The sequence below is a fragment of the Myotis brandtii genome, unplaced genomic scaffold (genome assembly GCF_000412655.1).
Source record: "Myotis brandtii unplaced genomic scaffold, ASM41265v1 scaffold18, whole genome shotgun sequence".
Lineage (NCBI taxonomy): Eukaryota > Metazoa > Chordata > Mammalia > Chiroptera > Vespertilionidae > Myotis > Myotis brandtii.
The window spans coordinates 11728133-11740944 of NW_005356674.1; the positions used below are offsets into that span (position 1 = coordinate 11728133).

Here is a 12812-nt window from a genome sequence, read left to right on the forward strand (position 1 = left end):
TATAACTCCAGCACCAAAAGGCTGGAAGGATGAAGCCCACCTCAGCGTTCCATCTCCATATTTTGGTAACATTCCAAAACATCAATTTTCTATTAATTAAAGGCTGCTGAATCCTAGGAAACTTAAAATATGCCAGCATTCTTCTAATCTGAGAGGCAAGCAGCAGACTGTAAAAACCTGCTGGTGAGAATCCAAGAGGCATTAGGAAAACAAAATACAGTGGGATTTTTTTTTCTTTCCCACAGCAGAGAATTCTGAGACAGAAAAGAGAGGAGAGGTTCATGCCTGTGCCACTTCCTCACCTGTCATCTTGTTTGCAAACAGAGTAGAGTGAGAATCCTTATGATTCACCTTGACAAATCTCACAATCAAGTCTGTCAACTGTACACAACCATCACCTGGTCCCCATCAGTTACCTGAACTCAAGATGAACATTTTAAAAATGACCCCCCAATGGTGAATCCAACCCTACTGGACCAGAGGCTCTGCTAACAAGGTGGATGACTTAATACCCATAACAGAAGCCATCAGCACAAGATTTAATTAACCATACCGAAAAACTGTCAGCTCTCCTGCTTCCAGGTATAAAATCAGCTGGAACCAAATTAACAAAAACAGTATTTTCCCCACTCCTTTAATTTCCCTCTTGAAATGTTTCTCAGCAACAGCAAGGACAACAATAGCACATTTGAATCAGCAAACCAATTAAAATAAAACGTAGTACAAGTCAGAAAATAGAGGACAGATATTAAAGCAAACAGAGATAAAAGCAAAATATAACAAATCTACATTTACCAGACCACACCATAAACTTCTTTTATTGTCCATCTGGTAGTACATTAAGTGTGGGTGTGTAGACCTTCTTAGAGAGGGCATCCATAAAACTTTTAGTATTGCTCAAAATTTCTCTTTTGATGAAAAGTTCAAGAATCAAAATAGCTTGGCTGGTGTGGTTCAGTGGTTGAGCATTGACCTATGAACTGGTTCAATTCCAGATCAGGGCATATGCCTGGGTTGTGGGCTTGATCCCCAGTGTGGGGGGGTGCAGGAAGCAGCTGATCAATGATTCTCTCTCATCATTGATGTTTCTATCTCCTTCTCCTTTCCTCTCTGAAAAAATAAAAATAGCTTAAAAAAAAGAACCAAAATAAAATTTTGACTGGTGCCTCTTTAGAAAACTTCCAAGTAAAAATAAATTTTGGTTGAAATCAGTGGTATGGTTTAACATGTCCACAAATAATAGTGAGCTTTAATAAATCACTTAAAATAATTTTATTTGAGTCAGGTGACATGCTGTGCAAAAGAATTCATTATCTTATGTGTTTCTAAAATTTCGGGCTAACATAATATCATGAAGAGAAAAATAAGTTGATAAATTCTTTAGCTATTTATGTTGCTTCCACAGAAAACAAGAATGCAATTCAGCAGGAACACATTACAAATTATTTCATTTACAAAGCGCTCTGTGGTTCAAAGAGATTAAGAGAAAGCTCAAGTTTACTTTTTCATCCAGCACAACACTTAGCACAAATAATAAATATATGTTGATATGATTGCTAAGTGGAATCCCACTTTCTCTCTTCCTCCAAGATTATATATATACTAGAGGCCCGGTGCACAAAAATTTGTGCACTCGGGGGGCGGGGGGAGGGGGGTCCCCCAGCCCGGCCTGTGCCCTCTCGCAGTCTGGGACCCCTCGGCAGATAACCAGTTCCTCCACGTATGTCCCTGGTGCCGGTTGAGCTGCTGCCCCAGTGCTGGAGCTCAGAGCCAGTGAGTTCAAATGAGTCTGTGGGCCCTTTAAGAGGAGCTCCTGGGGCTCCAGCAGCCCTTCCTCTCACTCAGCCTCAATGCCTGCTGGTTTCACAGCTAGAAGTTATGGGACTTCTCTTCCTGGCTCTGGAACCCTGGGCTGGGGCAGCCTAGAGTGGGAATGGGCCCCCTTGATTCTCAGGGAAGACCTTTGTAGTTAAGATATCCCTCCTGATTGTTAACCTCCACCTGTGAGTATGGAGCCAGCTTTTTTGGGGTCTCTGCCCCTCCTACCAGTGTGGACACCAGGCCTTCTGTTCAGCTAGATGTCAGATGGGTCTGAATGATGGTGTTTCTATAAGTTAGTTGTGATTTTGATGTGATTATAGGAGGAAGTGAGCACAGCATTTACCTACTTGCCATCTTTCCTGGAAGACTCTAAAATTGCTTTAATAAAATGAATAAAGACAAAGTAATATTTATAACAAAAAGTGAGTATAAATCTAATGTTACTATTACTGAGTGTACTCCCCACTGGCACACCCAGTATTTTACAGCCAGGGGGGTTAGTTTTCAATACCTCCTCCTTTGTACAACAAAAATATTTCAGGAAGGATCACTGAATAATTAGTAATAATCCTTATTTTCTTAATTAATAATTAGAGTTAAAATAAATAATTTTAAAAGAAATATGATGTCTTATTTTAAACATATTATTTAAGTAAAATATTTCATATATGTACCAAAATTTATACCTAGTAATTCATACGTTTTCACTCTTTTTAATTTTAAACACAAATAAAAACTCCAAATGGTCAAATAGAATGAAAAAAGTGACAAAACTCAAGTTCTCGTTCCTTTTTTTGAGATGACTGAGCTATCATTGTTTATTTCCAAAATCCTATTTAAGTGCAGGAATATGTAATATCACAGATCGTAGAGTTATGAATTGCATCCAAAACAAACCCAAACAAATTCAAACTGTTATGAACTTACAATCGAAAGTGAGTGGATGTTTCTGAGTCTGCCATTTGTCAGAGGGTTACTGTGGAACTATTTTTCCAAATTAACTTTCATGTAGGACATAATGTTTATTAAAGACTAGAGGTCTGGTGCATGAAATTTGTGTATGGGTAGGGTCCCTAGGCCTGGCCAGTGATAAGGCCAATCAGGGCTGCCAACTGGGGCCTTCCTTCCCCAGCTGCCAGCTGCTGGCCAGGGCCTTCCTTCCTTTCGCGCCGCTCCCTGGTGGTCAGCACAGGTCATAGCGAGTGATCGAACTCCCGAGGGGACAATTTGTATATTAGGCTTTTATATGTATACTAGAGGCCTATTGCACAAAGAGATTCATGCAATAGGCCTTGCCTTCCCCTGGCTGCCAGAACCTATTTTCCTCCGGCACCTGGGACCCAGGCCTTCGTTCTGGCCGGAGCTGCCTTCAAGCCTTCGGTGCTCCGGCCAGAGCCTCCTTCAAGCCTTCGCTCCGCCGCTTCGCGCCTACGTATGCAAATTAACCGCCATCTTTGTTGGAAGTTAATTTGCATATCTCACTGATTAGCCGATGGGAGGCGTAGCGAAGGTAAGGTCAATTGCCATGTTTGTCTATTATTAGATAGGATATATATGGATATATATATATATATATACACATACATATACATATACATATACACACACACACATACACACACACACACATATACATACATACATACATACATATATATATATTTTTTTTAATTGGTTTCAGAGAGGAAGGGAGAGGGAGAGAGAAACATCAATGATGAGAGAGAATCATTGATTGGCTACCTCCTGCACGCCCCCTACTGGGGATCGAGCCCGCAGAAGAGAGAAAGTGGATACAGAATTTAAGGTTCTTTCTCAATATTACAACTGGTGTTTCCTTCCTGGGGAAAAAAATCAAAGAAGAGTCATCCAACTTTGGGAAGCTGCAAAAACTATTTGAGTTCATCTCTCCCCACCTATTTGAAGAGAGAGACCTAAAAGATCATTGGAAAGTAGAGGACATGTGACTACATATTCTTTGGACACTTGCTCTGCAAATACAAGTGTAGTGTGTTTCCCACAGCCCCCTCAGGGCTGAGGACTCATTCTCCTGCTGCTGGGAGTGCTGGGAGCTGAGGACTCACACCTGAGATACTCTTCACAAATTGCCCTGAGCCAAGAGGAACTGCCTCATCCAAGGTCAAACTGCCCGCCAAGTGGATGGTTTGGTGGCCCCATGCAATGACTTACTAACGCATGGGTTTATTGGTTTCTCCTCCTGCCTCAAGGCTGAGCAACTCTGAAACTGTATTTCAGCTTTAATGCTCCTCATAGCATATAGAAGAGACAGAGGTCTCTGTTGAGACTGCATCCCAGCTCAACTTCTCCCTCTGCTCAGTCCTGCATCCCTCACTCCTTACAGTGTTCTCAAGAGCCCTCCCAATAAAGCCCAAGTTCATTTCCCAAAGAACATGACCAGTGACACCAGGGCAGAACAATTTATGGGTATAAGTGAAATATTGAATCACTTTAAAACTACAGTGCTGATATTGAAGCACAGAATTGAGGCTACTCTTAAACATTATCTGTGACTAACATTTCTGCCTTTGCAATTTAGGTAAGTCCTGAAATAGTTTACTGTACCAATCTGTACATGCTCAGCAGTAAGAATATTATGTGCAAATAGTGCAGAATCAAAACCAGCAAGTATAACATGCTTCGTTTGCAAAGCAGATTAAAATATGCTCCTTGAGGAAATAGCTGTCCCATTCCTTCATTTATTAATAAAAATATTGCATTTAAGACATGAATACATGCTTATTACTATTTTCCTTTTTATAAAATTATCTTAAAAGTAATAAATGTTAAAATACATACAAATTTTATAGACATTTCTACAGGTTAAAAGAGTTGTTTTGTGGTTGCTATTTACAAACAGTGTTGCTTCATACATTAGAATGTCACACTTCTGGAATATTGATATTCTTAATTTGAGCAAAGCATTTTGAAGCCTCCATGGGGGAGTGCTGAAAAAGATATAAATGCATCCTCTTTGTATATGAAATTCTGCCTATATCTAATACTACATATTGTACAATTATGCAGTTTTTACTTATGTAGTTTTAACAAGTTAAATTTTAACAAATTACTCTGATTTCAGAGCAATTAATATTCCCTTGTAACAAATTTCTTATATGTCATTAAAGTCAACAAATTAAAAACATTCACTGAGTACAGAGGTATAGAGTGGTTATGAGGTACTGAATGAGGTTAAATAACAAAGATAGATACCATAAGTTTATCTTTAGAACTTTGAATTATAGAACTAACATTAAATACTACAAAGTAGCTGTGTATACATAAAAGTACAAATTTGAAAATATACTAGAGTAACCTATTTATTAAAATAGTTAATAGGGATTGAGAAAGTAAGACACATTAACTTTAGAAGTTTGGATTTTTGATAAATTAAAATGTAAACTTAGAAACATTTATCAATTTATACATATAAATAGGATTTCTAAATCAGTGGTTGTCAGCTAAAGCTTATGGTATAAGACAGTGGTTCTCAACCTTCTGGCCCTTTAAATACAGTTCCTCATGTTGTGACCCAACGATAAAATTATTTTCGTTGCTACTTCATAACTGTAATGTTGCTACTGTTATGAGTCGTAATGTAAATATCTGATATGCAGGATGGTCTTAGGTGACCCCTGTGAAAGGGTCATTCTATCGCCAAAGGGGTTGCGACCCACAGGTTGAGAACCGCTGGTATAAGAGATAATATATATAAAGTGCCTAGTACAGTGTCCAGCCAATTGGTTCTCACTAAGTTAGGCATATATTTTTAATGAACCTAATAAATTCCAAAGGAGGTGTGTAGGGTTAGTCCGCACTCAAATCTGGGCTCTTGGAAAGTAGATAATTAAGATAATTTTTATAGAAACTCCAAATTCTTCACTTTGTTTTGAATCCTGCAGAAGGAGACTCTTTACAAGAAGAGGCTACTTTGCAAATCAATATTTTGAAATACAGTACTCCTTGAGAGTGGAATAATGTTCTTTCCCTAGTACAACACTTTTAACCTTGAATTTCTGCACATGGTTCATTCGGGGTTCATCTAACAGTCACACAGCCACTGACTTTCTGTCTGACAGCTTAACCTGCTACTTAATCTTTCATTTTCAAAAATGACAAAACCAAAGTTCAAAATAATCAGAAGTGCCGCTGTTAAGTATTCATGCCAGTGTGTGCTTCAGAACTGTGACTCATGTGTGTGTGTGTGTGTGTGTGTGTGTGTGTGTGTGTGTGAAATCAACATTTACAAAAAGCAGCAGAAATCCCTGACTTCCTAATGGGAGAGATAATTTCTATAGTATTTTCTTCTTTCACCATCAATCTATATATATAAAAGCCTAAGCGACCATTTGACCGTTCAACTGTTCGACCAGTAACTACGACACATACTGACCACTGGGGGCAGATGCTCAATGCACAGGCATGGAAACATGGAACAGACTGATGAATCTCAGAAGGAAGGGGGCAGGAGGAAGGGCGGGAAGAGATTAACCAAAGATCTTATAGCACACTAGAGGCCCGGTGCACAGATTTGTGTACTGGTGGGGTCCCTTGGCCTAGCCTGTGGGGATCGAGCCAAAACCGGCAGTCCAACATCCCCCAAGGGGTCCTGGATTGTGAGAGGGCGCAGGCCAGTATGAGGGACCCCATAAAGAGCTATTATACCATCAAGTCCTAAGTAGTTACTTGAAAAGCAACTAATTTCATACACAGTAAAACTGCTCACATCCACTCCCAGCTATTTGTTAGAATTTGCCATGTCCATTGTGGGAGGGAGGGGCACACTAGCAGTTCCAGGGTCCATGTGATAGTGGAAGTAAGAAATTTAGATCTGATGCTACAAATAGGGAAAATAAATAATGATGGATTTAGGGCATGAAAGCAAAACTTGATTTAGCACAAAGCACTGGCCATACAGTGCTGTAGTTAGTAAAATTGGACAGCAGGTGGGTAGGAGTGATAGTACAGACGACGGCGAAATTTTATGAATCTATTCATTAACTAGCATGCACTAGGACTGCTATTCCTTTCATTCATTTAAATGTACGATAACTCTGCCAGGTATCTATTTAAATACCCAATTTACAAACTCAAAACAAAAGCTCTAGGAAGCAAAATGCACAGGTAACAAATGGCATTCACTGGGAACCTGAGCGAACTTAGCAATTTTCAATGCACTGAGGCAAATAGCTTTTAAATTAAAACAACAAGAACAAATAAACAATATAACATCAAAAAGGACACTCTACAAAGTCAGTTTTGTCATATTAGGCAAGCCAGCTTTCTTGCATCCAGAAAGTAATGTGTTAAAATCATAAATCTTGTGAGAAGTTTTTAATAGGGTTCAAACAAAGAAGAGACACATTCCTTGTAAAGGAGATGACAAAAGAATATTCGGTATTTATCACCAATATTTATCTACCATGGGAACATGCTGGCACTGTCTTATATTTGAGAAAGAATCCAGGAAGACACACATATCATATCAAACATGTTTCAAAAGCCCTTGACTACATTCTTTAACATGTACTTGACAAATCAGAAAAGCAAATGTGTGTTTGTTGTATTCCTTTGTGTGGCTGCCTCTCAAATACTCAAGATTGTTGGTTGGGAATTACAATGGGCAGTGTGTTGTCATTTTTTTATTCCTTGACTAGGAAACTATATCTTTACCATGTTTCTTTAAACCTTATTGATCCAAACTCCCATTCAGTTCCTATCTTTGTTGAAAATATTGTTCCCAACTGAATGATAAAACCAGAAACTTATTGTTAGATAAAATTTGAATTTTGTGTGACTTGGTCACAAGTTTCCTTTTTGCTGTTAAGTTTCCTCTCTGTTTTAGAGTGTTGATCCACCAAATAGGTTTTGGAAAGTTGATCCAGCACTTTCTACCTTAGGAAGAAGGTCCCCATTGGCTTAAAGTGACTTGCCCGTGGCAGGTCCATTCCAATGTTAAAGGAAGGTCTGATCACCAGGGGCAAGCTGGCAGCATGAAGCCACACAGGATGGTGACTGCTGTCTCATACGCCCTGCTCTTGACCACAGAGCGGAATGAGGTAAGAATGGAAGTATGAGTCAGGGCAACTGGAGTACCATTCTGGAAACACTGATTCAAAACCATTTGCCCGAATCAACGCTCAGTGACTTGATCTTTACCCATGAAAGAAAACACTTGTCAGTGACCTACGTTTTCCATTGTCCAAATTATTATTTATTCATTTTAAGTTGTGGTATTTAGATATTCCAGTAAGTCACCCCAAACTCATTTCGGAAGGCAGCTAAGAAAGTTAGACTAGCCAATATTGTTTTCTCTGTCACTGTCATTGAAAGCCATGACCCAAATCAAAATACTGCTGTGATCTAGTTGTTAATATCCTGAGTAAAGTCTTCACTTGAAGTAAAGTGGAGTCTCTCACTTAGGTAACCAAGTTTCAAGACAATTTCTGGTGCCTGGGAGACACTGGAGAAGATTCCATGAAGGAATGCCAGAGTAAGGAGTTTTAGTCATTTAACCCAAAATATCCCTTTGTACTTCAGCCTCTCTGTCGAATAATGCATAAATCAGGACAAGTACCTCCTCATAGGAAATCGAAAGATTTCGCCTGGAAACATCCTCTCAAGTCAGCATCAGTGAATGCAAAAATGTAAAATTTCCCTCAAGGGGAATTTCCCAAGGTTTAATTATTTAATAAATCACAAAATCAATTATAACTAATAAAAAAGGTGCTCTAGTGCAAAGCTGCCCAATATGATAGTCATTAGCCATATGTATCTATTTTAAATTAAGTAAAATTTAAAGTGCAATTTCTCAGTCACACTAGTCACATTTCATATGCTCAATAGCCGCATGTGGATGGAAGCTACCATGTTAAAAAGCTACTACAATTTAAAAAAAAAAACATGTTCTTCATTGCAGAAGCTTCCATTGACCACAACAACGCAGGTGAAAAACCAATTCTCACGTGATGAGTAATTTGCAGATAAAGTGCCTGATACTGTCTGTTTCAGAGTGCATTGCGGTAGGAGAGGAGTCTTGCTATCTCCTGGGGTGTTTTCCTTTTGGAATTGAGGAGGGGAGCTTTCCCAGAGCCAACACTGGACACTGACAGACACTGCTGGGCTCAAGGCAGAAAGGATTAGTCATCCCTTCCTAGAGAAGACCATGGCTAACCTACAAATCTTCATGTGTGATCAATGATAATGATACTCAAAGGGTGGCCTAATTTTAAAAATCGTTAATGCTGAAATCAGTATTAATGAATAATGAGTGTTGTTGATAGCAATGATACCACATCTTCAAATGAAGGATATAAAAAGGGGCAGTCGTGGGGTCAATGGATGTTTATTAATATCTATTACTCCTTGAGAGTTGCTATCCCAAAGCTTTCATTTCACCAAAGTGTATCACACCTAGTCTCAACTAATAGCCAAGTGTTTAAATCCAGCTAATATAGGCAGTTAAACCTGCCTAGCTGTTGTCTGCCTCTCAGGGTAATTTTGCCATAATATCTAGGCTTTAGTCATCTCACTCATTAAAGATAAAAAAAGATCCTGAAGTCTTGTTACATATTCTTGTTCTTACATGACCTCTGTCTTTTGGCTGGGATTTGCCTGCATGATCTTCTCTATGCCAGTAGAGCTGGGCATGAGGTTCCTCCATAGCCTGATACACATCTTCCTTTCCCAAGTTTTCTTCCACGTGGTGCCTGTGTTATATTCTTTGTTTCATCTCTAAGCACTTGCTAATCTGTGTAGGTACTAAATGTGATCTCAGGTATTCATGAAACATTTCCTGACCTTAAGTAGTTGAGTGTGGTTTTCCTAGTACATCAAGATGACTTAAGCAAGACTCACACAAATTAGGGAATACCTTCATTTATCTCACTTAATTGTCCTTATTGTGTAGATGGCGAAGCTATTGGCTGAGTTCGAGAACACCAGAAGAAGAGCAGTTCTAAGAGAAGGCAAGCTAAATTTTCAACATAATAAGTTTAAGGTATAAGTGGAAATGTGCCTATTGAATAAGTGGGACTAGAGCTTAGAAGACAGTTCTGAGTAGACTTCATTCAGAGTAAACATTGGAGGAAAGTCATCAGGTAACCAGTGAAATCAAGGACAAGAAAAAGACTTCCTTGGGAAAATGTAGAACAAAGAGACCAGCACCTAAGTCTTAAGGACCTTTAGCTGGTGAAGAAGATTGAAAACAGGCAAAGAGCAAAAAAAAGGGTGAAGGGTGGAAGAATGTGATCACCCAGAGAAAAAAGGGACAGACTGTTTAGAAAAGGAAAGTGTGGTCAACACTGTCTAAGGCTGACTGCAGAGGGATCAAATAAGACAGCAATGTATGTTAGATTTAATGTCTCAGAGATTTTTGGTGACTTTTATGAGTCATCTAAGTGCAGTCATTTAAGTTGATAACATCAAAGAAGAGCCACTTTTGAGAAGCATCGGGGATGGATCAGGGATTCAGAATGGAGAATAGTGGAGAGAATTATTTTGAAAATTTTGCTTGGGAAGGAAAATGGAGTACAACACCATAGATATTGGTAAATGTGTTTTAAAGGCATGGAAAGGGACTGATTCAATCCAGAATACCTAACATAACACACTTTTGGAATGGTAAGATTCAACTAGCAAGTAAGCCTGGAAAATGTGAACCCATGACATCACATTAAGCATTGTAAAATTTGTATTTATCTCAGTACATCCCTCCCTACATATTCTCTAAACATACATTGAAATGTGACAAATAACCAATCATCTACTCCTGGTTCATAATGCAGCTCAAATATGACATCCCTTGCGTAGTGTCTCCTAGATGTCACTGCAGAAGGATCACTCTTTTGGTGCCCTACTCTGTCTGCCCTGCACAGGCTTCTGTCTAAACATACATTGTTGGACCTACAGCATTCACATAAGGATGCGGTGTCTTGAGGAGTATGTCTATTGTATTCCTCCTTGACATCAATGTATTAGAAAGTCCTTGTACCTACCTAGTGATTTGCGGTGTGTGTTTTTTTAATGGATGAATGAATGAATAGTTGATCAGTAAACAAATGACTGAATGAAAGTGAATCGCAGCCTTCTGAGAATATTGTACCCTCTCTTCTATTGTGCCCAAATTAACATTTTTGATCCATTTCAGAAACCAGCAACTTCCTTGAAGAACTAGAAAAGAAATGGGTACTAAACAATCAGAGTTCATTGGAGTACATTGATAAAAGGTGAGAAATAATTTGTCATAGGTTTTTAGTTCAATTAAGCTTCCATTGTTGATTTCTTTTCTTAAAAAAACACACAAATAGTCCAAACATAAAAAAGCTCTAATCTTTTTATATTATAATTGTATTAAGATTTTTCTCTACATTAGTTACTTAAACATGGATTTGTTTTTAGGTGTAAATTTATTCCATCTTTATAAGCACTCCCTTTTTCTCTGCAGGAATAAAAGCAATAACATTTCAACTCCTGTATACTAGATGCTGTGCTGGGTACTCTATGTAGTATATCTCCTTTGTCCTTTCATAGTCTTACAAAAAAGGAAATAGTGCAATGGTGACGTTAAGACAATTGTTCAAGGCCATACAGTTAGTAAGTCGTAGAGCCAGGACTCAACACCAAATATTCTGTTTCCACAGTCTACTAGGTGTACCGGTTAAAAATGCGGATTGAGATTTTACTGGTTAATAATGTGGATTGAACATTAACCGGTTAATAATGAGGATTCTGTAATCAAAGAGAACACGATAATTTCAAGAGAAACATCAAAAGTGCTTTATTCAAAGTAATGTTCATCGCTAGCTACACATTTACCCCATCTTTCAGGTAATATGTGGATACCGCCCCAATAGAACTTTTCTTGTTTTGAGGGAGACAATTCAGAGACCCAATTTTCCACTTCTTCGTACGTTTTGAAGTGCTGCTCAGAAAGTACGTGTGCCATGGATTGGAACGTAATCTGAAGGAGCAAGATCTGGTGAATACAGTGGGTGGGTTAATACTTCCCAGGCAAGATCTTTTAATGTGTCTTTAACTGGTTTTGAAGTGTGTGATGATGCGTTATCATGAAGCAAAATTACTTTGCCGTTTCTTCTGGCCCATTGTGGTCCTTTCACGATCAAAGCGTGGTTCAAATTGATTATTTGTTGTCGGTAGTGATAAGTATTAATGGTTTTACCTGGTTTTAGAAGCTCATAATACCACACCTTCCTGATCCCACCAAATGCAGAGCATTGTCTTCTTTCCGAAGGGATCTGGCCTTGCAGTCAATGTTGATGGTTGACCTGGATCAACCCATGATTTTGTGCGTTTGGGATTCTCAAAATAAATCCACTTTTCATCGCCAGTCACAATTCGATGCAAAAAAGACTTTCGTGCCATTGAAGCAACATTTTACTGATGACTTTTCAGTTTTCCATTTGTCTTTCTTTCAGTTGATGTGGCACCCATTTTCCTTCCTTTAAAATCTTTCCCATTGCTTGTAAACGATCGGAAATTGTTTGCTGAGCAATGTTTAATCCAGTGTTCACAAGTATCTTGAGATGGAGCATGTTCACCATAAGCTTCCCAAAGTATACAATAACTTTCAGCAGCACTTTTCTTCAAAATAAAGTAATAAATTAAAACTTTCCGCAAATGCTCTTTTTTTGGCACAAAATTTGCCATTTTTAAGCGTAAAAATATCTATGATGTTAACACCTTCAGAAAATTTGACATATGAAGTTTTGAAGCTTGTTGTCAATACAACAAAACAGCATACATATCAAATCGTATACATATTGACATATGTGTAACTCCATCTATTGAAAAAACTCTGCACTATTAACTGGTACACCTAGCAAGCTCTTATATCTACACTAGAGGCCCAGAGCACAAAATCGTGTGTGAGTAGCTCACTGCCCACGGTCCCTCATCTCGCCACCCCGCCCACAGCTGCTTGGCTCGAAGCCCCACCCACTGCCGCTCACAGGCGG

At 38.7% G+C, this 12812-nt stretch overlaps 1 protein-coding gene across 5 annotated transcripts in view; it reads right to left on the reverse strand.

Moving 5' to 3' along the window:
* Positions 1–12812, reverse strand: part of ZNF385D (zinc finger protein 385D) — a 705866-nt gene that overhangs the window by 219608 nt on the left and 473446 nt on the right. The window lies entirely within an intron of this gene.